The 24925-nt window shown below is 45.6% G+C and overlaps 1 long non-coding RNA gene across 1 annotated transcript in view; it reads right to left on the bottom strand.

Moving 5' to 3' along the window:
• Nucleotides 1-4365: 4365 nt before the first annotated feature.
• LOC122805343 overlaps nt 4366-24925 on the bottom strand; it is a 198603-nt gene continuing 178043 nt past the window's right edge. Inside the window, exon 3 of the long non-coding RNA XR_006365357.1 lies at nt 4366-4561. This is a non-coding gene — a long non-coding RNA (uncharacterized LOC122805343). The remainder of the gene's footprint in view (nt 4562-24925) is intronic.

Raw genomic sequence — 24925 nt, 5'->3', positions numbered from 1 at the left:
GGGAGAAAGTTGTGAAGTGCTTGCAACGCTAAAAACACCGCTCTCATCTCTAGGACATTGATATGCAGATGGGCCTCATGATCTTGCCATGTGTATTGGACAGTCCTGCCTAGATAATGCCCCCCCACCCTATCTGAGAGGCATCCGTAGTCACAGTGGCAATGGGTTGGTGCAGTACAAAGGGAGTCCCTGTGGTAAGGTGACCTGGCTGAATCCACCAACGGAGATCCTTTTTGCAAGAATCTGTGATTACTATCTAGTGATGCAGGGGCAACTGCTGAAAAGACCACTGGGATGACAGGAGCCATTGGAGTATTCTCATATGTAGTCTTGCTAATGGTACCAATGTTATAGTCGATCCCATTGTTCCAAGAAGTTGTAACACCACCTTCGCTTTGACTCTTCAAAGGGGAAGTATCCTGCAAATCTGCTGTGAAAGATTTTGTATTCTGTCTGTTGGTAGTCTGGCTATCATAGAGACCGTGTCTATGTTTGCTCCTGTAAAGGTTACAGATTGAGCGGGCAAAGTTAAGGATTTTTCCCAATTTATAGAGACTCCCAACTGAGAACAGAGCTTGATTGTGGAGTCTCTGGATTGAACTAGAAGATGTCTGGTGGTGGCGGTCAGGAGCCAATCGTCCAGGTATGGAAAAACTGGGATTCCCTGACGCCTCAAATGGGCTGTCACTACTGCCATGCATTTGGTGAACACCCAGGGGGCTGTGGTGAGACCAAAAGGCAGCACCCAAAACTGGTAATGATTGGCTCCCAGCCGGAAGTGTACACAACTCCTTGATGCTTTGTCCATCTTGATGTGGTAGTAGGCATCTTGGAGATCTATTGAGCACATCCAATTTTCTTTCTCTAACAGAGGGAGTATGGATTGTAGAGTGACCATTCGGAACTTGGACTTCTTTACATACTCATTTAACCTGCTGAGGTCTAAAATGGGTCTCCAGTCTCCTGTTCTTTTTGGAACTAAAAAGAATCTGGAGTATGTTCCGAATCCTGTCTGGTCTGCTGGGACCTTTTGGATGACTCTTTTTAACAGCAGCTTTTCTATCTCTATAGCTGCTTGATCCCTGTGATTGGGTGGTACATCTGAGATCCTTTTGGAAGGGCGTGGTGGAAGGGAAAAGCGTATAGAGTAACCTCTGGTGATACTGCCTTGTACCCACTTGTCTTGGGTGATATTTAGCCAGGCTTCTGGGTACAAAGACAGGCAACCCCCGACAGGCTCCAGAGACGCACAGTCGGGTTCCACATCAGGAACGCTGATAAGGACGGTCACGAAAGGAATTGCGACCTCCCTGATTTTGTGGACCTCCACTGCCTCTAGGGCGACATCTACCATTTGTTCCTCCTCCCCTGCCTCTGAAGGAGGAATCACCCTGTGTATCCTGGAAAGATCTCTGTGATTTCTTGAACCACATTTTACCACTCTTCTGACCTTTAGGGTAAGGTCTAGAAGGGACGGTAAAACGGACTCCCATGGCAACGAGAGTTTTTCCTTCCTGTTCACACCTGGTAAGGATATCTTTCAACTTGGGTCCAAAAAGAGAGGATCAGTCAACGGGAGCATTGGTGAATGTAGACTTGAAAGATTCAGCAAAATTGCATAGACACATCCAGGAGTGTCTCCTTAAGGAGACTCCTGAACCCGCTGCCATACTCGCACCATCAGCTGCGTATGAGATCAGCCTCATGGAGGAGTTAACAATGGATGTTAAGGTAGCCAACTGAGTAGATACTGTAGATGGGACTCCTTCAGTAGAGGTACCTTGAAGAGTATCTCCTAACTCCTTCAGGAGATCTCTCTGAAGTCTCATGAAGTGTGATAGATAATTCAGCGATCGGAGTCTAACAGCCGCTGAAGAGAAGAGAAGTTTCCCGTATCCATCCATCATTTGGGATTCCTTATTGGGCAGATGGATAGAAGAAGAAGTCTCTGCTACCTCCTTCTTAGTGGCCGCCACCACCATGGTGTCTATAGGTAAGCCCTTGGATAAAAATTCTTTGTCTTTAGGGGTGGAAAGAAACTTGTTCGGCCTCCTGGGGACTGGTTCCATGGCATCAGGAGTCTGCCATGCTTTCTGACTCACAAGATCCAGTAACTCGTCAAGTGGGGGAGATACCCATGAAGCTGAGGGTTGAGAACCGAAAGCCTTCAGGTACACTGACTCCTCAGACGGAGTAACAGTGGGCCAGCCGCCTCTCTGCCTGAGGATCTCCAAGATGTCTGCAAAGGAGACATCTTCAGAGAACGACTTAGGGGACCCCTCTGACTCATCGAGGTCAGTGTCAGATGTGAGAGACTCATCAGGGGAGTCTACATGCTTCCTCTTACATGATCTCTTCTGAGGGGGCACCTCAGCAGGGGTTGTCTGGGGAGGCCTTGGAAGATTGGGGACCACCCAAGTGGGGGTCCTGAGGCTATGGGTCTCTGCCATCCAGGGGAAGAGAAGATGCTGAGACTGTAGTCGGCGCTTGAGGGAATATAGCATTGGTACTTCTACGTGGGGCAGATGAGCTATCCAGCATGCTCCTCATCTTCACGAAAACCGATTCGTTCAGCTCCGAAAGATGCTTTGGTTCCGAAGAAACTGGAGGTGCCGACGGCTCCAGAAGGATCGGCTCCAAGAACGATGTAGGGTCCAAGCTCACTTAGGCCAACGCACCAAGAGGGAGACTCGGCACTGAAGAAGTTCAGTTCCAAGTGTCCCCATCGGGGCCGACCGAGCAGCTTCGGACCCTAGACACTTCAGACAGTGCTGAGAATGTCGCAGTGGATCTCAGCTCCGAGACAACCACACGAGGTTCTGGAACCGAAGACTCCACTGTAGTCAGTACTGGCAATATCAGCTCTGAAGGCCCAATCTGGGTTGGAGGAGGAATGAAAGCAGGATAGTTAGAAGAAGTCAGCTCCGAGGCCGAGTGGGTCGGAGCCGATAAACATTTTGGCAAGGCCGATGACTTGAGGAGTCTGAGCACCACTCTCTTGATGTCTTCTTCAGGTAGACTCCTGGAGGATCTGGTGGACAGCATGGGTGACCTTGTTCTCTGTAATATCGGCAATTTAAGGGTAGGGGAGACCGGTGGAATATCCGTTGACCAGCTCCGAAGAGGGCTGCTAGTGATCGGCACCGAAACACTTGCTACCGATACTGCAGGGTCTATGTCCAAAATCTCAATCGGCCCCGAAGACTGTGGAGCCGAAGAGAAAGATACCAACTCCACTTTTTGTAACTTCTGTGGTGGTTCAGAGGCAGAGGGTGGAGCCAGAGAAAGCCGTTTTGAAGTTTTGCCCTTATTCTTCCTATAAGACTGCGACTTAGGAGAGGAAGAAGAACTGGCTTGGTCTTCTTCGAAGGAAGGTTTCAACAGACCTTTTAAAATAAGTTTATTCTTCCATTCCTGGAGCACTCTAGGGCTAAAAGAATAGCAGAAAAGACAGGTTTCTTGCAGATGTATGGCCCCTAAGCAATATACACAAACGCTATGTCCATCAGTGATGGACATTTTTTGTGAACACTTAATGCACTTCTTAAAGCCTGATGGTTTGTGTTCCTTGGATTCCTTAGACATATTGACAGCAAAGGAAGGCCAACACACTTACACAACAAGAGAGGAACTAGGTCCTCTAACTTAAACAGACCTAGTGTGAAGAACAAAATAGGTACAAAACTAGAACCTCTAACTTAAACAGTCTAGCAAAAAACAAAACCACACACACTCACGGGATATCACACGAGAACAAGCAATAGGCCCAGAAAATACAATATATGATAACCAAGTCAAATCCGGTTGAAGTCACAAATCGGAAGTCACAAAGAATGACTGTCAGTAATAAGCTATGATAGAAAACTCTCTATAAGCAATACATTCCTGAAAAGGAAGTAATAGTAATAAAAAAGGTATCACTTAGCCATGCACCATGGGATACCTCCTAGCCACGAGCTAATCAGAAGTTTTCAGGCTTCTAAAAGCAGCCAAGTCGGAGCCGAGGATCAGCTCCGAACCACACGTAATAATGGAAATGAGATAGGACTACATAACATTATTTGTTACTGGAAACTGTATGATATCTAATGTATGTAGATGTGTACTGTGTAAAATAAGAAAATACTCCCTTTTGCAGCCATCTGCTGCAATTTTTTAAAAGAAGTGCTAAAGATTTTAAAAACTGCATTTGGAGAGACATGAATTAAAGTTGTATTTAATATATCTGAATTCTTCTGTCCATCAGTGTTTAGTGAACTTACTTGTTAACATTCATTTGAATAAAACTAAAAAACATTTTACTCCAACAATGTCTAATTATTTAAAATGTACACCTGGAAGAGTTCCAGTTTTTGAAAGCATAAAGGATATTGAGACAGATGATATTCTTGAAGGTCTATTAGGGTGTTGCCTGAAACAAGGACACAAAGCTGCCAGTGGAACCATAACAAGTTCTCCGCAAAGTCCCAGTTCAGATGCCTCATTTGGAATTAAGAGAGAAACTGACTGCCCTGCCACTGGGTGAATTCTGCTGCAATAAGAATCAGCCAAAGTTTCAAACCTGGTTATATAAACAGAGAAAATGCATAACTTGAGGATTAGAAAGCAAATGCAAGTGACATAAAAAAACAACAATTTAATTTAGTAGAACCTAACATGTAGAAAGAAATATTGACGTTATATCAGCAAAACCATGAACCAGCTTAAAGTTAGCATTCCTTCTGATTTTTTTCTCCCTCCCCACTACTGACTAACAACTGCCACTAGCTTCTCCCTATCCTTGTTCATTAGGTCTAATCCCGTTTTAACCTCCCCGAGCACAACCAGATCCATGTCTGGGGCCACTGAGGAGCTGGAGGACGCTGTTGCTGCATCATATAGCTACTGGGGAGTGTACACTAACCCCCCATCGCCTCAGGAGGCACATGGGCAATTCCACACATGCACAACCTCCCGATAAAGCAGCACACTGCATTTGCCTCATGGAGCTTGTTAGATACTTAACACTGCTATTGCTGCAAGACTGGTCTGCCTCCCTCCCATCAGGATGGGCAAGCCAGTGTCAATTTCTCATTTTCATCCTCCTCCTCAGCTCCTCTAGTGTAGGTACTGCTAATCAAAGCCAGGTGGCCTAGTGCGCAGTAAGGGCTTTATCACTTTATGCAATATTCCTTCTTATTTTGGACTAAAATTTAGCATTGTCGCCTCACAGCAAGAGGTTCTCTGGTTCGATCCTCGGCTGGGGTGCCTTCTGTATGGAGTCTGCATGTCCTCCCTGTGGTCGCGTGGGTTTCCTCCGGGTGCTCCAGTTTCCTCCCACATCCCAAAGATATGCTGCAGGTGGATTGGACATTCTAAATTGGCCCTAGGTGTGAGTGCGTGTGTGTGTGCCTTCTGTGGAAGGTTGGGTGCCGGGTTGGCAACTCGACACTGTAAAACTCCACTGCCAATCATGAGCGGACAGGTGATCCGCTGTGGCGACCCCTAACCAGGAAAAGCCAGAAGAAGAAGAAGATTTTGGACTAAAATTTAAAGTAAAAATAACAGGAATATATCAAGCAAAATCATCTCTGCACAAATAATTTTCATGTAGTTCAGTAAAGCAAGAAATGACACAAGGCAATCCTATCCATTATAACAACAGCAATTTTCTTCAAGTCTTTTGGAGCAATTCTTCTGTTTCCCAGCCTGGTCTCTTCTTAACCATTCCTACTTTACATGGTTTGCCACCTTTAGATACCCTCTCTCATTCTGTTCAGCCTTGTTTAATTTTTTTCTTCAGTCACTGCTCTTCATACTTAGAGGGTTCTGTGTTTAACCTCTGAGTTCGTGAAAAACAATGTTGTGTTCCTCACTAGTGCATTAATTATGCCAGGGAACTGTCTCAGATTTCACTTACACACATGCTCACAGGCAAACACACACAGACACACAATACACACATGCACGCACACAGAAACACACACACATATACAAAGACATACATTAACTTTTTCTTTATTTTACACTTATTCAGATTTGTTAATTTGAAGTGGGGGATTTCTGCTCATTCGAGAACAAATGTAAACTTGCATATTAAATACCACTTGTTGCAGATAAGGATATGATAGGCAACTGTCAGGCTTGCAGTAACAAATTGCCTTCATTTTGTTTTCAAGTTGTTCAGTTTTGTCAATAAACAAAGACATGTGCTTTCCCTTTCCCCCTATCTTATATAAAAATAAGCATACAGAAACATCATTAGTTTTACAAATATTTTCTTTTAGAACAACTTTTTTTTGTCTGCATTATCCTGTTTTTTTGTTCAGTTTGAAAGTTATGCATTAGTTTGTTGAAAAAAAAAACAATTAGGATCAGTTTCCTGACAGCACACTGACTGGCAGCTAACAAAATGAGTTCAATATATTAAATCTGTTACTTCATCACACAGTAAGAGACCTGAATGAGGAAACCCTCACCTTAGGCTTACATGATCATAAGAGTTAACAAGGCAGGTTAGCCTTAAGGCCATGTCCTCCTTGCTAGTACCCACTCTAAGCATTGCCTCTCGTTTTGTGGAGGATCAGGCCACTCATACCAAAGGTGAATTTATACACACCCCTGTCCAGTTGCCTGGCTCCTTTTAAAGGCAGGCAATGTGTCACACTGCTTAACTTCGAGAGGGAATCTCTTCTACAAAAGAGGTAGGTGCTGGATGACAAATCTATCTTTCCTATTAGTCTTAATTATTTGTTGGAGTATGTTAGATCTCTGGCCCTAGTGTCATCTTGACTGCTTGATTTATTGAGGTACAACAGTTTTTGGACTACTGGACCCTCATAACCCTATAAGCAAGACACAGATTTAAACTGAGTACAAGGATAAAGCCTCCAGTATTTTTTTTTTTTTTTTTTGTAGTTCAGACCTTTTAGGTCCTTGATCTTTTTAGTTACAAACATCTGGTCTCTCAAATTGCTTGATATGATTAGTGAGGTACATCCCAAATGAGGCATTGTACTGATTGACGGGTCTAATCAAAGTGAAGTACAAGGAGGTGAGGACCTCTTTTTTTTTACATCTTTATTGAATTATCACACTTATAACATAGGCAATTATAACTTTATATAAATGAAAACAAACCAAATTGACATATTTTCAGTTGCAGCCATTACACATCACATATAATCTACTATATAGTCATTGTCAATCAAACATGGCATAGCTCATTCAATTCCTGCCTTACCTTAAACCTCATTCCTTCTCCAAAAAAAAGTTATGTACTCACCATAATGATGCATCTGTGTTGTCTGTTTGCTTGCTCCTTAACCTTTGGGTTTTGCATCTAACGTCAGCCATTTCTCAGACTTTGGATCCATAGCTCAAGCTCTTCCCCTTATCCATAATCCTCTAACAAGCCCTAGATTAACTCAGATCGTTTGTCCTCTTGATAACAACATATAGAAAGGAAGAAAATCTTTAAATGTCTAGAAACATGATAGGAAAGGTATCTGGAGCTAAGAGAGGGAAATATCAAAAGTGGAATACCTCCAGGTCATATCAGGAGACCATATGAATATCTTCTTTCAGTCGAAGGGGGGAAGGAGAGAGAGTAGGTTGAGGAAGGACGAAAACAGACAACGCAGATGCATTGCTATGGTGAGTACATAACTTTTGTATCTGATGTCTTTTTTGTTAGTTCCTCAACCTTGAGTCCTCAGCTAGTATCAATCCGGGGTGATCTCATGGAAGAATATTCTGGAGTATGGCAGAACCAAATGCTGTCCTTTTTCTAGAAAGGATATATAACTTGTAAAGAACTATGAAGGTATGAGCACTAGACCAAGTAGCAACAGCACAAAATGTCATCTACAGAAGTGCTGGATAAGAAAGTGGAACAAGTGGAGAATGGCTTTGTGGAATGAGCTTGTGGTGGTTTTGGTAAAGACAGACCTTTGTATTTATAGACATAAGAAATACATTCGGTGAACCATTGTGCTGCTATAACTTTAGATACAGGTTGTCCCAACATAGCTTTTGAAAATGAAATAATCAACCAGTCCGATTTCCTGAATGCCTTTTTTCTGCGGAGATAAAATCTCAGCTATGTATGTAAATCTAATAAGTGAAGCTTATATTCCCCTTTATTGGAAAATTTTGGAAAGAACACTGGTAAATTAATGGGCTGGTTAAGGACAAATTCAGAAGCTACTTAAGGAAGAAAGGAAGGGTTGGTGCAAAGAGAAATCCTGTCTTTGTGAAAAAAATTATATAAGGTGACAGGCAAGATAGAGCATGAAGTGCAGAAAGTCTTCTAGCAGATGTAACGGCAATTAGAAAAAGAAGTTAAGTTCTTGCCATAACGTTCCGTCTGTGTTGTTGATCTTTATTCATTCTTGATTGATAGGTTCGGTTCAGACCTCTTGGAACCGACTCGGCCGTTATACATAGCTCACGCCAACCAAACACTCTCAAGCTAAGGCTCAACCCACAGTGCCTCTCTTCCCATTACCTCAGATTGAATTTGCCTAGTAGTTAAGAAAATACAGAAGCCCTGTCTAAGGTATAACCCTATAATATCCCAGGACTAGGTCCGAACCTTCAGGAGTCTTTTGGAGGGGGCAGGAGGTTGGGATGTCAAGAATGAATGAAGATAGACAACACAGATGGAACATTATGGTAAGAACAAAATTTCTTAATCTGATGTTGTCAATCTTCATTCATTCTTGACTGATGGGACAGAGTCCCCAGCTACTTTATATCATGGGCGGCCCTAAGGAAGGATATTCCTGAGCACCATAGAGCCAATGTATGCTCTTCCCCTAGAGATCATGTCTAATTTGTAATGAGTGATAAAGGAATGTGGAGTAGCCAAGTTCCAGCTGCACATGTCTTCCATAGAAGCCCTGGAATGGAAGACTGCTGAACGAGAAATATATCTAGTAGAATGAGCTCTAACTGTAGTTGACAGCTTGAGTTTATTTTTGGTTATATATAAAGGTAATGCAGCCTCTTAGACATTTTGACAAGGTGATCTTTGATACAGGTTTTCCCAATCTGGATCCTAAAAATGATAGAAATAGTTGGTCTGATTTTCTAGAAGATTTCGTTCTGTCCAAGTAAAAACGTAATTGTCTGTGGACGTCCAACAAGTGTAAACAGTACTCTCCTTTGTTTGTAAAATTTGGGAAGAAGACTGGTAAGTCTGTGAACTGGTTGATATTAGGCTCTGATACCACTTTGGGAAGGAAGGAGGGATTGGTTCTGAGTGATGCTCTTTATTTGTGAAAAATGATATAAGGGTGGCACACATATAAGCCTGTAACTCTGAAATTCTCCTAGCAGACTGATAGCTAGTAGGAAGAGGGTCTTCCAAGATAAAAACTTGAGGTTACAAGTACCTGCTAGCTCAAAGGGTTGTCGAACTAGACACTATAAGACTAAGGTCAAATCTCATAGTGCTACAAGGTCTTTGAAAGGGGATTTTAAATGCAAAGCGCCTTTAAGAAAAATTATGCATAGACGATGAGACATCAAGGAATGGTCATCAAATCCGTTATGAAAATTTGAAATGGTAGACAAATGAACCTTAACAGTAGATGTAGAGGCCCCTGTTTCAAATAAGGTAGCTAAATATTCCAGGACCTTATCAACTGACTCTGAGAAAAGGTCTATGCAGTTTGTACATGCCCAAATTGAAAATCTTTTCCACTTGCTTAGATAAAGCTTTCTTGTGGATGGTTTATGAGAAGCCAGAAGTATCTTTTGCACTGGAGAGGAGAAGTTATTCTGCCTGGCAATTACTGGAATTGGAGAAACCAAGCCGTCAGCTTGAGATTTTGAAGACTGGGATGCACCAGGCCCTGAGGGTGAGACAGTAAGTCTGGAGCTGGGTCCAGAGTCCACAGGCAGTGAATCAGATGAGACCAAAGAAAGGGGAACCAGACTTGATGGGGGCAGTAAGGTGCAATGAGAATCACTTTGCTTCTTAACTGTTGAGCTTTCCTCAGAAACTCTGGGATCAGTGGAATTGGGAGAAAGGCATACAGGAGTCCTGGGGGACAACTGAGAAGAAGTGTGTCTCTCAGGGACTCCCCATGAGGGGGGATAAGGGCAAAGTAGCTGCTTCATTTGTTGTTTCTGGGAGAAGCAAATAGGTCGCAGCAAGGCTGATTCCATTGATGAAAGGTATTTGTCGCCACGTTGGGACTGAGAGACTACTTGTGAGGCAGGAGGACATATCTGCTCAGTTTGTCCACAATCATGTTGGAGTTTCCTGGAATATGCATTGCTATCAAAAAGTGGTCAGAGCCGATTGCCCATTGCCAAATCCTTAGAGCTTCCTGACATAGAGGGTAGGACCTGGTTCCCCCTGTTTGTTGATATACCAGACTACAGACATGTTGTTTGATTGAATTGCAATTGTCCTGGAAGGAAGAACAGCCTGGAATGCTTGCAATGCTAAAAGCACTGCTCTCAATTCCAGGATGTTGATGTGCAAATTGGCCTCTTGCGGGGACCAAGTGCCTTGAATAGTATTTCCCAGTAAATGCCCCCCACCTTATCTGGGAAGCATCCATGGTCACTATGGCCTTGGGCTGAGAGGGGGAAAAGGAATGACCTCATAGATTCTTTCTGGCTTCATCCACCCAGATAAATCCTTTTCGCAGCAATTTCTTATCAAGATTGGATGGGATATGGGGTGTGTTAGAAGTGACCATTGTGACACCAAGAGCCATTGAAGCAGCCGCATGTGATACTTCGCTAGGAGAACTAACGTTATTATTGCTGTCATGGTTCCCAGAGCTTGTAGTACCAGATGAGCAGGAATTTTGTTTTGGGAAATCATTACTTGAAGTTGTGATCTTAGCTTCAACAGCCTGTGGAGAGGAAGGGAGGCTACACAGGACACTGTATTTAATCTTGCTCCGATGAACTCCAGATCCTGTGTGGGAGTCAATTGTGACTTTTCTTTGTTGACTGAAATGCCTAGTGTTTCAGCAAGATGTAGAACAAAGTCTGTATGGCATAAGGCAGTAGATGCCTGGAGGGGGCTGTAAGGAGCCAGTCATCTAGATACGGAAACACCTGGAATCCCTGTAGTCTCAAAGGAGCTGCTATGACCACCATGCATTTGGTGAACACCCTGGGGGCCGTGGTGAGACCAAAGGGCAGCACTTGAAATTGGTAATGACTGGCTCCTAGCCAGAAATGGAGATATCTTCTGGAGTGCTTATCCATCTTTATGTGGTAGTACGCATCATGAAGATCTATAGACCACATCCAGTCGTCCTTCTCTAGAAAGGGAAGGATAGACTGAACCGTGACCATCCAGAATTTTGTCTGTTGTAGAAATTTGTTCAATAGGCTGAGATCCGAGATTGGTCTCCAGTCCCCTGTCTTTTTGGCACTAAAAAGAATCTTGAGTAGAATCTGGATCCTATTTGGTCTGGTGGGACTACTTGGATGACTCTTTTTTGAAGCAGCTTTTGAATTTCTACTGCTGCTAGATCACTCTGAATGGGTGGAACATCGGGGATTTGCTTTTAGAATTTTGGCAAAAGATTGAAGGGAATGTGGTAACCTCTGGTAATTATTTTCTGCACCCAGGTATACAAGGTTATTGTAAGCCAGGCTGAATGGTGAACAGAAAATCTTTCCCCAACTGCCTCTACAGCTAAGTAATCGGGCCTCCATTCAGGAGAGCTGATAGGGTTGTCCAGGAAAGGAATCTCTGGAGTCCTGGTTACACAGACCCCCATGGGGGGGGTCTTCCAGAAGAGTTCTCCCTTCTGCCCTGGGGGGATATTCACCACATGTGTCCCGAAAAGGCCCTTGGGTCTTCTTGAACCACATTTTTCCACTCCTCTGATTCCTCAAGTAAGGTCGCTGTGAAGCGGAAAAATGAATGCCCACAGCAGAAAGGGTCTTTCTCTCTTTTTCACACCTGGCTAATGTGTCTCTGACATTTGGGCCAAACAAGGATGTACCATCAACAGGAGCATTGATAAAGGAAGACTTAAAAGTGTTCCACAAAATCACACAAGCACATCCAGGCATAACGTCTAATGGCAATGCCTGTACCCTGCTGCTTTAGATGTCTCTTCGGTTGTATGAGCAATAAGCTGCATGGATGAATTTGAGATTGACTCCAGGGTGGCAAGCTGAGAGGCAATCTTATCATCAGGCACTGCTCCTGCAAGGGTGTCTGAAAGCTCAGTTATCAGATCCATTTAGAGTCTACTAAAGTGTGCCAAGAAGTTCAAGGACCAAATAGAGAAGGTTGTTGAAGCAAAGACACTCTTCCCAAATCTATCCATCGTCTGAGACTTTTGGCGTTCATTGGAGACGCAAACAGATCGCAGGAAGGCTGGCCCCACTTGCGAAATATCATGTTCGCAATTGACTGTTTGAGGGACCACTCGTGAGGCAACAGTATTGCTCTGCTCAGCCTGTCGGCTATGACGTTGGATGACCCCGGGATGTGCGTTGCGATCAGAAAGCAACCCGTGGACTCCGCCCATTGCCAAATTCTCATGGCCTCTCTGCATAGTTGATAAGACCTGGTTCCCCCTTGCTTGTTTATGTACCAGACTACAGACATGTTGTCTGTCTGAACTGCAATAGTCCCTAGAGGAAGAAGGGGAGCAAAGTGTTGCAGCGCTAAAAACACTGCCCTCAACTCCAGAACATTGATGTGCAGATTGTACTCCAGATTGGTCCATTCGCCTTGGACTGTCTGTCCCTGAAAGATGCCCCCCCACCCTATCAGGGAAGTGTCCGTGGTTATCGTCGCTGACGGTGTGGGTAGCACAAATGGTCTTCCGCTGGAAAGGTTGCAAGTCTGAAGCCACCAAGTTAGGTGTGATTTGCATGTGTTTGTAATCAGAATTTCGTGTGTCAGAGGTAGCTGTTGGAACGACCATTGTGCAAACAGCAGCCATTGTAGAACTCTCATGTGCAGTCTTCCCAATGGTATCGCAATGAGGGAAGCTGCCATGAGACCCAAGACCTTTAGAACCAGCTTTGCCGGGGGTTTTTTGGATGACAGAAGGAGAGAAATGTTGTTTTGAAGTGCGACTATCCTTTCTGGAGGAAGCCTTAGAATTAAATGATGCGTATCTAATTCCGCTCCTATGAATAAGATATGCTGTGATGGCTGTAGTAAAGATTTTTCAAATTTACGGAAATTCGAGGTGAATACAAAGTTGTAGGGTGTAATCCCTGGCCTGTATCAGTTGATGCCGGGTGGTGGCAGACAGGAGCCAGTCGTCCAGATATGGAAACACCTGGAATCCTAGGCATCTCAGATGAGACGCTACCACTGCCATGCATTTGGTGAAAACCCTGGGGGCTGAGGTCAGACCAAAGGGCAGGGCTCGAAACTGGTAGTGACTGGCTCCCAGCCGGAAGCGCAAATGATCCCTGGACGCCCTGGCCATTTTGATGTGGTAGTAGGCGTCCTTCAGATCTATTGAGCACATCCAGTCGCCCTTCTGTAGGAATGGAAGGATCGATTGAAGCGTGACCATTCGAACTTTTCCTTCTTGACAAAGGTGTTGAGGTTGCTTAGGTCCAGAATCGGCCTCCAGTCCCCTGTCTTCTTTGGAACTAAAAAGAACCTTGAGTAAGTTCGAATCCTATTTGGTCCGCTGGGACTGGTTGGATGACTCTTTTTCTAGCAGCTTTGAAATTTCTATAGCTGCTGGGTCTCGCAGATGGGGGTACATCTGGGAGTTTTCTTTGGAATGGGGGTGGATAGGAATGGTATTCTGTAACCTCTGGTAACAACGCTTTTACCCAGTTGTCTGTAGTAATGTTTTGCCAGGCCTGAGGGTATAAAGCTGCGACCCCGACTGCCTCCAGAGCAGGACAGTCGGGCCTCCTCTCAGGAGTGCTGGAAAGGTTTTCCAGGGGGTATCCCTGTCACCTTGGTTTTATGGACCCCTCTGCCGCCAGGGCCGCGTCTTCCACCTCTGCCCCCTCTTCTGCCTCTAGAGGGGACATCACCCTGTGTGCCTGGGAAAGATCCTTGGGGTTTTCGAAACCACATTTTCCCACCACGTTGCCCTTTGGGGTACGGTCTGGAAGGGTGGAAAACGGACTCCGACAGCAGACAGAGTCTTTCCTCCTGTTCACACCGGGTAAGGGTCTCCTTTACTTTGGGGCCAAAAAGTGTGGCACCATCAAATGGGGCGTTAGTAAAGGAAGACTTGAAGGCTTCCGCAAATGAACATAAGCGCATCCAGGATTGCCTCGAAGAGCAATCGCTGAAGCTGCTGCCCTACTCGATCCTTCGGCGTATGATAGCAGCCTCATGGATGAGTTAACAATGGATGTAAGGGTATTTAGATGTGCTGTAACTTTCTCTGAGACCGCAGCATCTGTAGTACCCTGGAGGGTATCTCCCAGCTCTTTGACTAGATCCCTCTATAAACGTGTAAAATGGGTCAAATAGTTCAGGGATCGCATAGAAAAAGCCGCTGAACTAAAATGCGCTTCCGTGATCTGTCCATAGTCCTAGAATCTCTGTTAGGCGGATGGACAGATGAGGAAGATTCCGACATCTCCTTTTTCGTGGCCGCTGCCACCACCATGGCGTCCACTGGAACTAGGTAAGCCTTGTCTTGGGGTGCAGTGATGTACTTATTAGGCTTCCTAGGGACCGGTTCCACCGTGTCAGGTGTCTCCCACGCCCTTCGAGCAATCAACTCCATTAACTCATCGAAGGGCGGAGTGACCCAGGAGGAGGAAGGGCGAACACCAAATGCCTTCAGTAAGACTGACTCATCCTCAGAAGGGGGGAGGGACTGCCAATCACCTCTCTGCTTCAGGATCTCCAAGATGTCAGAAAAGGAGACATCTTCTGAAGGTGACTTTGGGGACCCTTCTGACTCATCCAAGTCAGTATCGGATGTCAAAGATTCTTGTGGAGAATCTAAGTGTCTCCTCTTACACAATCTTTTCCTAGGGACCTCTTCGGGGGGAGCATCCGAAGAAGCCTCCGAGGAAGAGGGGGCACCCTCCAGGGGTGGCTGAGACACCGGTGCTCGACGCTTGGATGTGGCCGTTGGTGCAGAGGAAGATAACGGTCCTTTATGGGGAGGAGAGGCTGCTTCTACTGATGTGGTTGTCTGGGTTGTCTAGAAACATGATAGGAAAGGTATCTGGAGCTAAGAGAGGGAAATATCAAAAGTGGCCCCCGGGTCCCGAGTCGAGGAATCTCCCGGTTCCGAAGAAATGGGAAGAATCCCCGAGACAGGCACCGAAGGCATCGACCCCGAGGACGGAGCCGAATCGATCCGCCGAGGCCCGAGGAAGAGTCGGAACCAAAACGTCGGTTCGACTCTCGGCCCCGGAACCAAGGATGGATCGTCGGCTCCGAGACTCCGATACCGGATCCGACGGAGTCGAGGTGAAAGGAGCCGACAGAGAAAAGGACGGTTCTGGCACCGAGGGCTCCACAATCAGCAGATCAGCCTCTTCCGGCTCCGAAGACTGGACAGGTCTCGGAGGAGGAACAGATGGAGATAATGGAAGGCCTTCAAGTTTCGACACCAATTGGGTGGAAACCGAGATAAGTTTGGATAGAGCCGAATGTTCCAATAATTTCTGCACCACACGGTCCACATCGATGTCGGAGAGCTTAGAAGAACGGGTCGAAGGAACCGAAGACGGAGCCGACCTCAACAGTGTCGAGGGAGGGAGCTCCATCACCGGTTCCAAGACTCGAGGCTCGGAAACTGATAACAGTTGAACACTCGGCCCCGAAGTCTGTGGAACCGGTGATCTAACTTTAGTCGAAGAGCTCGGAGCCGATGACTTGGGCTCCGACATCTTCGATTCCTTCGAGGACTTGGATGCCTGGTCAGAAGCATCCAGAGCCTCCTGAAAGGAAGGTTTTAACAAACCCCTATCCATTAGTTTCCTGCGCCTATCTGTCATGACCCTCCCACTGAAAGAATGACAAATAGAGCAGTCTTCTTGCAGATGGAGAGGGCCAAGACAGTAGACGCAGGAACTATGATTGTCAGTTACTGACATCTTTTGCCCACATTGGCAACGCTTGAACCCCGATTTGGCCTTTTCAGACATGTCACTATAAGGGAGAAAAAAGTCAAATCCAGTAAAAAAGTCAAGTCCAGTAAAATTGTCAAATCCAGTAGTGAAAGTCAATCTGGTTGTCAAATCCAATAAGGGGTGGTAGGCCCCGAAGAGAACTCTAACTAAGTTTTACAACTTAACGGTACCGAGATTCCCTTTACCTTACCACACACACACAAATTATCACTAAATAGTTTTATAATACTAAAGTACCAAGAAAAAATACAAGAATAAAATTCTAAATCTTATCTCAGGTGCTCGAGCTCGACCCAGTGATGCGAACGCTGCAGCGGCAAACTAGATCTGAGGTAACGGCAGAGGGGGATTGTGGGTATTAGGTGATCTCGAGCTTCTTCTCGATGCAGAGCTTGCAAGCGGCCGACACGGAGCCGAGGATCGGCTCCGAACCCATGTGTAAGAACAAAGGCGAGATTGAACACTCTCACATCTATTGTTGGTGCTGAAGAGGTCATCGGAGCTGAAGCAATGGTTGGTGCAGAAGAGGTTTGAGTCGGTTCAATCCGATGTGGATTTAGTCGTTTTTGGTGCCGGAGGTGATGATACTGTCACTTTTGGTACTTTAGCTTTTGGCTCCAAAGAAACCATTGGAACCTGTGGTTTTTTGGACTTTGCTTCATTTGGATTAGCCCCGCTGCACTCAAATTTGCTCTGTGCCCCATCCTGTCCCCAAATCCCACTCACCCCTACTGCTGGTAAATTTATAGCCACATTGCCACACCCCTCTCCACAGAACCAATCAGCATTTCCCTAGTTAGTCATAGGACCCAACTCTAATCACAAAAACCCTCCCCATTTCTTTACGCTAATCTGGTCAATAGACCTCCCATCCCCATTTTTAAACAGTCAGTAGTTAAATACCTCTATAATGCCTCTAAAAACCTTAACCTCACCTTTCAAATTAAAGTCTTCCTATTGCCTAATACCCCTGCTGATAATTCTCTATCTTCTCATAGCTTATGAATATCATAGCCTCCCAGGCTCTCACTACCCTAGATCCCAGATCAACACTCCAAATCTATCAAATAATTTTAATCACCTACTACTCCCCCTCACATCTAACTCCTCTACTACAAAAACACAACATCCCATTCAAGCCAGCTATGTTAACCCCAGAACTAAACATTACCACAAACTCTTATTTAAACTCTAGAAACTAATAATCAGATCACAAACTAACCTCATAGTTGATGGGGACATTCACCCTAACTCAGGCCCAAGCCCACCTGATGCAACTAGCCCCATAAATAATACTAGCCTGCAAAACTTAAACAAAACCTCCGACTCTCTCCTGATCTGTCACCTAAATATTAGAAGTCTAAATAATAAAATCCATTACTTGCATGCACTCTTGGCTGTACACTCCCCAGATGTACTATGCCTTACTGAAACTTGGCTCAAACCTGCTACCACTGATAATGAAGTTATACCTCCAGGTTACAATATTTTAAGACTGGATCACACCTCTAGGAAGGGGGGGGGGGTGTAGCTGTTTTATATAAATCTACACAATGTAACTATTTGTAGTTCTCCACAAGCTCCTCGAACTGAAAATGCAGAAATACTTACTACTAAGCTACAAACTAACAAACACAAATCTATAAATATTGTCTGTATTTATATTCTGCCAGGTAACACAAATACCCTTGATGACATCCTACAATGGCTATCCATAAACTTCCCACAAGAAACCATTGTTCTCGGAGATTTTAATATTGACTGGAACACCTGTTCTTCAGACTTCCCTACCACCCACAGAAATTTGTATGGCTTTACCCAGGTCATATCCTCTCTCACTAGAATCAGTAAGCCCAACATCAAAAAAAGTATACTAGACTGGATAAAAAAATACCCCCAAATGTATAAAGCAGGCACCCAACCTTTGGAAATAAGTGACCACTTTCTCACTTATATACTCATGCAAAAAAGTGATATCCCCCAACTATCTACCTTCAGAACTATTAGGAGCAATAAGAACTTTAATCAAACTAAATTCCAAAATGAACTTCAGTCATGCAACTGGTCTTGTCTAAAACTGCTTCCATTAGACAAAGCAGTTTCGTACTTTAACTCCACATTTCCTACTATCCTTGATAACCACGCACCTACCCGTACAATCAGAACCAATAAAAAAGTAGCACTGTGGCTGTCTACAGAAACTAGACAAAAAACTGTACGTAGAAATAAAGCTTGGGCCTCTTGGAGAAACACTAAATCCTCAAAGGACCAACCTATAAATAAACAACTGAGGAATGTTACAAAGAAGTCTAGTGTCGTAGAGAAAATAACTACTACTGTAACCTGCAACAAAAACACCAAAATTGACCACAAAAATTTTGGTCTAGTATAAATAACCTTCTCCACTCAGGACATTCTACTACCCCTACCCCCTCGACTACCCAACAGAAACCTTCGGAAAATATTGCTAACAGCTTTAACACTTTATCGAAACTATTCAATCCCTTGCCAACCAACTAGCTCCCAATACTCCAAATCTAACTGACCCCACACCCAATACTCACCTCTCCTTCAACTTTCAACCAGTACCAACATCACTTATCAGATCGTTAATCAAGGAAATTGAAACCCGCCACCCTTTCAGCAGTCCTTCTCCCTGCAGAATATCTTCAAAAAGCCGCAAACGTAATAGCATATCCCATTTCAATATTAATCAATAGAACCATCTCGGAAGCTTATATCCCCTCCATCTGGAAAATTTCCCATGTTATTCCTCTCCATAAAAGGGGTAGTTCCACTGAACTATCAAATTACAGGCCGACTGCCATCCTGTCACCCTTGGCTAAAATTACGGAAAAATGTATCCATAAGCAATTCTTACCCTACCTCAATTTGAACACTCTCCTAGCCCATTCTCAGCATAGATTTAGACACCACCATAGTACAACCTCAGCCCTTCTTTCCTTCTCTCATACAATAAATCAAAACCATAACAATAACAAGCTTTCCTCTGCCCTCTTTCTAGACCTATCCAAAGGCATTTGATATGGTAAACCACCAGCTACTCCTATGGACACTAAAAACTCTCTCCATAGATAACCTGGAAATTCACTGGTTTCTTTCCTATCTAATTGGCTGTACTGTGGAAGGATAAGCTATCCTCCCTATTACCAATCACCTATGGAGTCCCTCAGGGGTCAATATTAGGAACCGTCCTATTCTCCATCTTCATTAATGATCTCTATACAGTCATCCGAAATACAACCTGCATTCAATATGCAGATGACTCTATCCTAATCTGTTCTGCTGCCTCCCAGATAGATTTACAGACTTTATGTCAAAATGCCTTTAACAAAGTTGAAAACTGGCTCACTGATCGGCGTCTACTAATAAATCCAAATAAAACAAAGCTGTTACTCTTCACCCCCCACTCGTAAGGTCCCTTTGCCATCATTTACCATAACATATAATTAGAAGTTATGTACCTACCATAACGTTCCATGTTAGTTGTCTTCTTCTCGCCTTCTTTCTTGCTGGATGGGTTCGGAGCCGAACCTCGGGTCCGACTCGGCCACTCTAAAAGCTCGAGAGCTAGTTCCACCGGCTCGAGGCTCCCCTATATCCCACAATGCTAGGCGGTAACTCCTCAGATCTCGTTTGAAAGCTAAGGCCAGCAAGAAAATTCCATAAGGAACAAGGAAAAAAAACTCCTCTAGGTCTGTCCTGGCTAGGGGGAAGGAGGGTGGGACGCAAGAAAGAAGGCGAGAAGAAGACAACTAACATGGAACGTTATGGTAGGTACATAACTTCTAAATGTTAAGTTGTCAATCTCGCCTTCATTCTTGCTGGATGGGACCGCGTCCCTAGCACCTTGTCCCGGGTGGCCTATCGGAACAGACTCTTGAGTACAGTGGAACCAAAGTTGGCTCGGTCTCTAGAGGCCAAGTCCAACTTATAATGAGAAATGAAGGTATGGGGAGAAGCCCAAGTAGCTGCAGAACAAATCGAATCAATAGGCAGCCTATCTTGGAAAGCTATGGAAGTGGCTAAAGCTCTAGTCAAATGAGCCCTGGGTTTGGATTGCAACTGTTGATGTCTTATCTCATACGCTAGGGTAATCAACGAAGTAAGCCATCTAGAGAGAGACACTTTAGAAACTGGAAGGCCCATTCTTCCTTCTGCATAAGAAACAAACAGTTGGTCAGATTTCCTGAATTGTTTGGTCCTGTCTAAATAGTACCTAAGTTGGCGATGAACATCTAAACAGTGTAACTTTTGTTCTGACCTATTAGAATAATTTGGGAAGAAAACAGGAAGCTCAATGGTTTGATTCAAATTTGCAAGTGAAGCTACCTTGGGCAAAAAGGACGGGTTAGTATGTAAGGACACCCTATCCTTATGGAAAACAAGATAAGGGGGTCGACAACACAGAGCATGGAGTTCAGAGACTCTTCTAGATGAAGTGATAGCTACTAAAAAGAGTGTTTTCCAAGAAAGTAACTTTATTGAACATGAAGCCGCTTCAAAGGGGAAAAGAATTAAGGACGTCAGAACCAAGTTGAAATCCCATTGGGGAGGAGGATCTCTGATGGGTGGTTTGAGGAGAAAAACTCCCTTTAAAAAGGCTTTGCAGAGTTTGTGAGACATAATGGAGGACTCTGAGACTCCAACATGAAAGTTCGAAATTGCTGCCAACTGAACTCTAATGGTAGATGGAGACGAACCTGAATGGAAAAGATCGGCTAGAAAGTCTAGAACTGATTGAATGGAAGCAGTGAAAGGATCTATATTCTTTGACTGCGCCCAATAGGAAAAACGTTTCCACTTGTTATGATAAATCTTCCGAGTGGAAGATTTATGAGAGGCTATCAAGATATCTCTAACTGAGTGAGATATCAGAGGAAGCCTGGCTAAAGTTGGAATTGGAGGAACCACGCTGTGAGGTTCAGAGAAGGAAGGGAGTGGTGCAACTGACCCGACTGATGGGTCAAGAGGTCTGGAACTGGGTCCAGATGCGAAGGTTGCTCCAACAGATAACGGTGGAGAAATGGGAACCAAACCTGTCGAGGCCAGTAAGGGGCAATGAGGATCATGGAAGCTTCCTGAGCGATGGCTTTCTGTATCAGTTGAGATATCAGTGGGAAGGGAGGAAAAGCATACAAAAGTCCCCGGGGCCAAACGTGCACTAGAGCGTCTCTGCTGGGGTGGCCTGGTTGGGGAAAGAGGGTGAAAAAATCGTCGCACTTGCTGTTTTGGGGAGTAGCGAAAAGGTCGCAGCAAGGCCGCCCCCACTTTCGAAAAACTTTCTCCAACACTGAATTCTTCAGAGACCACTCGTGAGGCATGAGAATAGCTCTGCTCAATTTGTCTGCAATCACATTGGACTTCCCGGGGATGTGCGTTGCTAACAGAAATCGCTGAGAAGAAATCACCCATTGCCACAGTCTGAGAGCCTCTCGACATAGGGGGTAAGATCTGGTTCCGCCTTGTTTGTTGATGTACCACACTACAGACATGTTGTCCGTCTGAATTGCTATAGTTCCCTTGGGAAGAGAGTCTTGTAAAGCTTGCAACGCTAGAAGCACTGCTCTCATCTCTAGGACGTGTATGTGCAAATGGCACTCGAATGGTTGCCACATGTCCTGGACTGTCCTGCCCTGGTAATGCCCCCCCCACCCGATCAGGGAGGCGTCCATTGTCACTGTAGCAACCGGAGGGGGAGGGACGAAAGGTCTCCCTAGGAGGAGTTGGGGAGATGTGATCCACCAAGAGAGGTGATTCTTGCACGACTGAGTTATCCGAATAGGATGGGACATTGGAAGCCTTTGGTAAGACCATTGTGTGAAAAGCATCCATTGTAAAATTCTCATATGGAAGCGAGCTAATGGTAGAAGGGGGATGGCCGCCGCCATAATTCCTAAGACTTTCAGGATTAGTCTGGCTTTGACTTTGTTGCTCTGCAAGACAAGAGAGACCTGCCTGTGTATGTCTGCTATTCTCTGCTCTGTGAGTCTGGCTGACATATTGACTGTGTCTAGATTTGCGCCTATGAAGGTAATAACACGACAAGGCGATAAGACAGACTTTTCGTAGTTTATTGAAATGCCTAGTGCCTGGCATGTGAGAAAGGTGTAGTCTCTGGCGAGAAGTAAAAGATGCTTGGTGGGGGCTGTAATGAGCCAGTCGTCTAAATAAGGAAACACCTGGAATCCTTGTCGTCTCAGATGAGAGGCTACCACTGCCATGCATTTGGTAAACACTCGGGGGGCTGTAGTGAGACCAAAGGGCAGGGCTCTGAATTGAAAATGACTGATTCCCAGCCTGAAGCGGAGAAACCTCCTGGAGCGTCGACTCATTCTGATGTGATAGTACGCGTCCTGGAGATCTATCGAGCACATCCAGTTGTCCCACCCCAAAAGGGGTAGAATGGACTGTAGCGTGACCATCCGGAACTTTGTTTTCTTGACAAAGTTGTTCAAGTTGCTGAGATCCAGAATGGGTCTCCAGTCCCCTGTTTTCTTTGGAACCAAAAAGAATTTGGAGTAGATTCCGGATCCTGTTTGGTCTGCTGGAACTGGTTGAATGGCTCTTTTTGTGAGCAGCTTTGAAATTTCTAAAGCTGCTTGTTCCCTTTGACTGGGTGGAACATCTGGAAGGGATTTTTTGGATTGCTTCGGAATGAAAAGGAAAGGGATTCTGTAGCCTTCGGAAATGATAGACTGTACCCACTTGTCTTGAGTTAGGGATAGCCAGGCTTCTGGGTACAGTGACAACCTTCCCCTGACTGCCTCCGAAGGTGGACAGTCGGGCAACACCTCAGGGATGCTGAAAGGGCTTGTCGGAAAAGGATTCTCGACTGCCCTGATTCTGCGGGCCCCATCTGCCTCTAGGACGGCGTCTACCATTATTGTTCCCCCCTCTGCCCATAGAGGGGAATCGACTCTGTGCGTCAGGCAAATCTCCTTGAGACTGTTTGCGGAACCACATCTTTCCCCCTTTCTGGCCTTTGGGGTAAGGTCTAGAAGGAGTAGAAAAATGGACTCCGACGGCAGAGAGAGTTTTGCCATCAGTCTCGCACCTAGTCAGGGTTTCCTTCACTTGAGGACCAAAGAGGTATGATCCATCAAAGGGGGAATTAGTGAAGGATGCCTTGAAAGGGTCCGCAAAGTTACATAGCCGCATCCAGGCATGCCTACGCAAGGCTACACCTGTACCTGCCGCTCTACTTGCTCCATCCTCCACATATGAAAGGAGGCGCATGGAGGAGTTAGTTATAGAATTAAGGGTTGCCAGCTGAGAGTTCATCCTATCCTGACAACCCGCAGCTGTTGGGTCCTTCAACATTTCACTCACTTCCTTGAGCAAATCCCTCTGAAGATGAGTGAAATGACACAGGTAATTCAGCGATCTCATAGTAAAGGTCGCTGACGAGAACATCCGCTTCCCGTACCTGTCCATCGACCTAGACTCTTTGTTAGGAGGATGAACAGGCACCGAAGGATCAGCTAACTCCTTCTTGGTGGCCGCAGCCACCACCATAGCATCAACAGAGACACCTTTGGTCAAAAATTCTTTGTCCTTGGGGGCCGTTATGAATTTTGATGGTCTCCTGGGGGTGGGTTCCACTGAATCAGGAGCCGCCCAAGCCTTCTTTGCCACCACTTGCATGAGGGGGTCAAAGGGAGGGGACACCCAGGAGGTGGAAGGGTGAGAGCCAAACGCCTCAAGATACACTGATTCATCCTCTGAAGGGTTGAGGGCTGGCCAATTCCCCCTCTGTTTTAGGATTTCAAGGATGTCTACAAAGGAGATATCTTCAGAGGGGGAACGAGGGGAACCTTCAGAATCCTCTAAATCAGTGTCAGAGGTGACAGACTCAGGGGAGTCAATGTGCTTCCTCTTGCACTGCCTCTTCCTAGGGGGCTCTCCTACAGGATCAGGAGAGGCCTCGGAAAAGGAGGAGATCCCCACTGGGGAAACTTGAGGAGCTGGCTCTCTACGGTCGGGGATGAGAGAGTGAGTAGAAATCACCGGAGGCACCATGGGGGGAAGGGCAGAAGGAGCCGACTGTGGAGTTGAACCTGGTTCTAACACGCTCCTCATGACCTCGAAGGCACCCCTGTCAGGCAGAGCCAGAGGTCTCCATTCCGAAAAACTGAAAACCTCCCCCGGCACCGACAGTGATGGCTCCGAGGCCGAAGTCAGAGCCTAACTCACCAGCGCTGAAGCACCGAGGGAGAGCGGGGTCGGACAAGGGTCTGATGCCACTCGCCCCCTCGGAGCCGACGAGGGAAGTCCGGCGCCGAGATTCTTCCAAGGAAGACATCGGAGCAGACGATGGAACCGAAGACAAAGGTATCGGTTCCGACGCCACCACAGTCTCGGGTCCGAGCCGCCCCAGCTCCGAACTCAAAATAGTCAGAGGAGGAACATTTTGAGTGATGGGAATCGTTCTCGACTGTTGAGTCGGACTTTGAAGCATCTGGGCTAGCGCCTCAGATTTAAGAAGTTGACTCACTACTCTCTGAAGGTCATGGTCCGATAACCTGGAAGACCTAGAAGAGTGGGATCTATGGCTCCATTCAGACAGCAAAGGAGATGCTGGAGCCGAATGAACGGAGCCGATAGATGGAGAACGGGACCGTTTTCTAGATGTCGGTTCCGACAACTTGATCGGAGGCGACTCAGCTATGTCTTCCTCGTCTCCAGCCGGAGCCGAGGACACCGTAGGGGCTTTTATTCGAGATTCATCGGCTCCGGCCGGAGCCGATGTTCGAATAGCCTTAGGACCTCCAGAAGACGGCTCAGAGGCTGGAGCCGAAGGTCTGGAAGGCTTCGAGGGTTTCCCCGATGATTGAGTTGAGGGACC

The sequence above is a fragment of the Protopterus annectens genome, chromosome 6.part1 (assembly GCF_019279795.1).
Source record: "Protopterus annectens isolate FY-2018-M chromosome 6.part1, PAN1.0, whole genome shotgun sequence".
Taxonomy (NCBI): domain Eukaryota; kingdom Metazoa; phylum Chordata; order Ceratodontiformes; family Protopteridae; genus Protopterus; species Protopterus annectens.
Note: the sequence above shows the minus strand (reverse complement) of the source record. Positions and strands in the feature narration are given on the sequence as shown.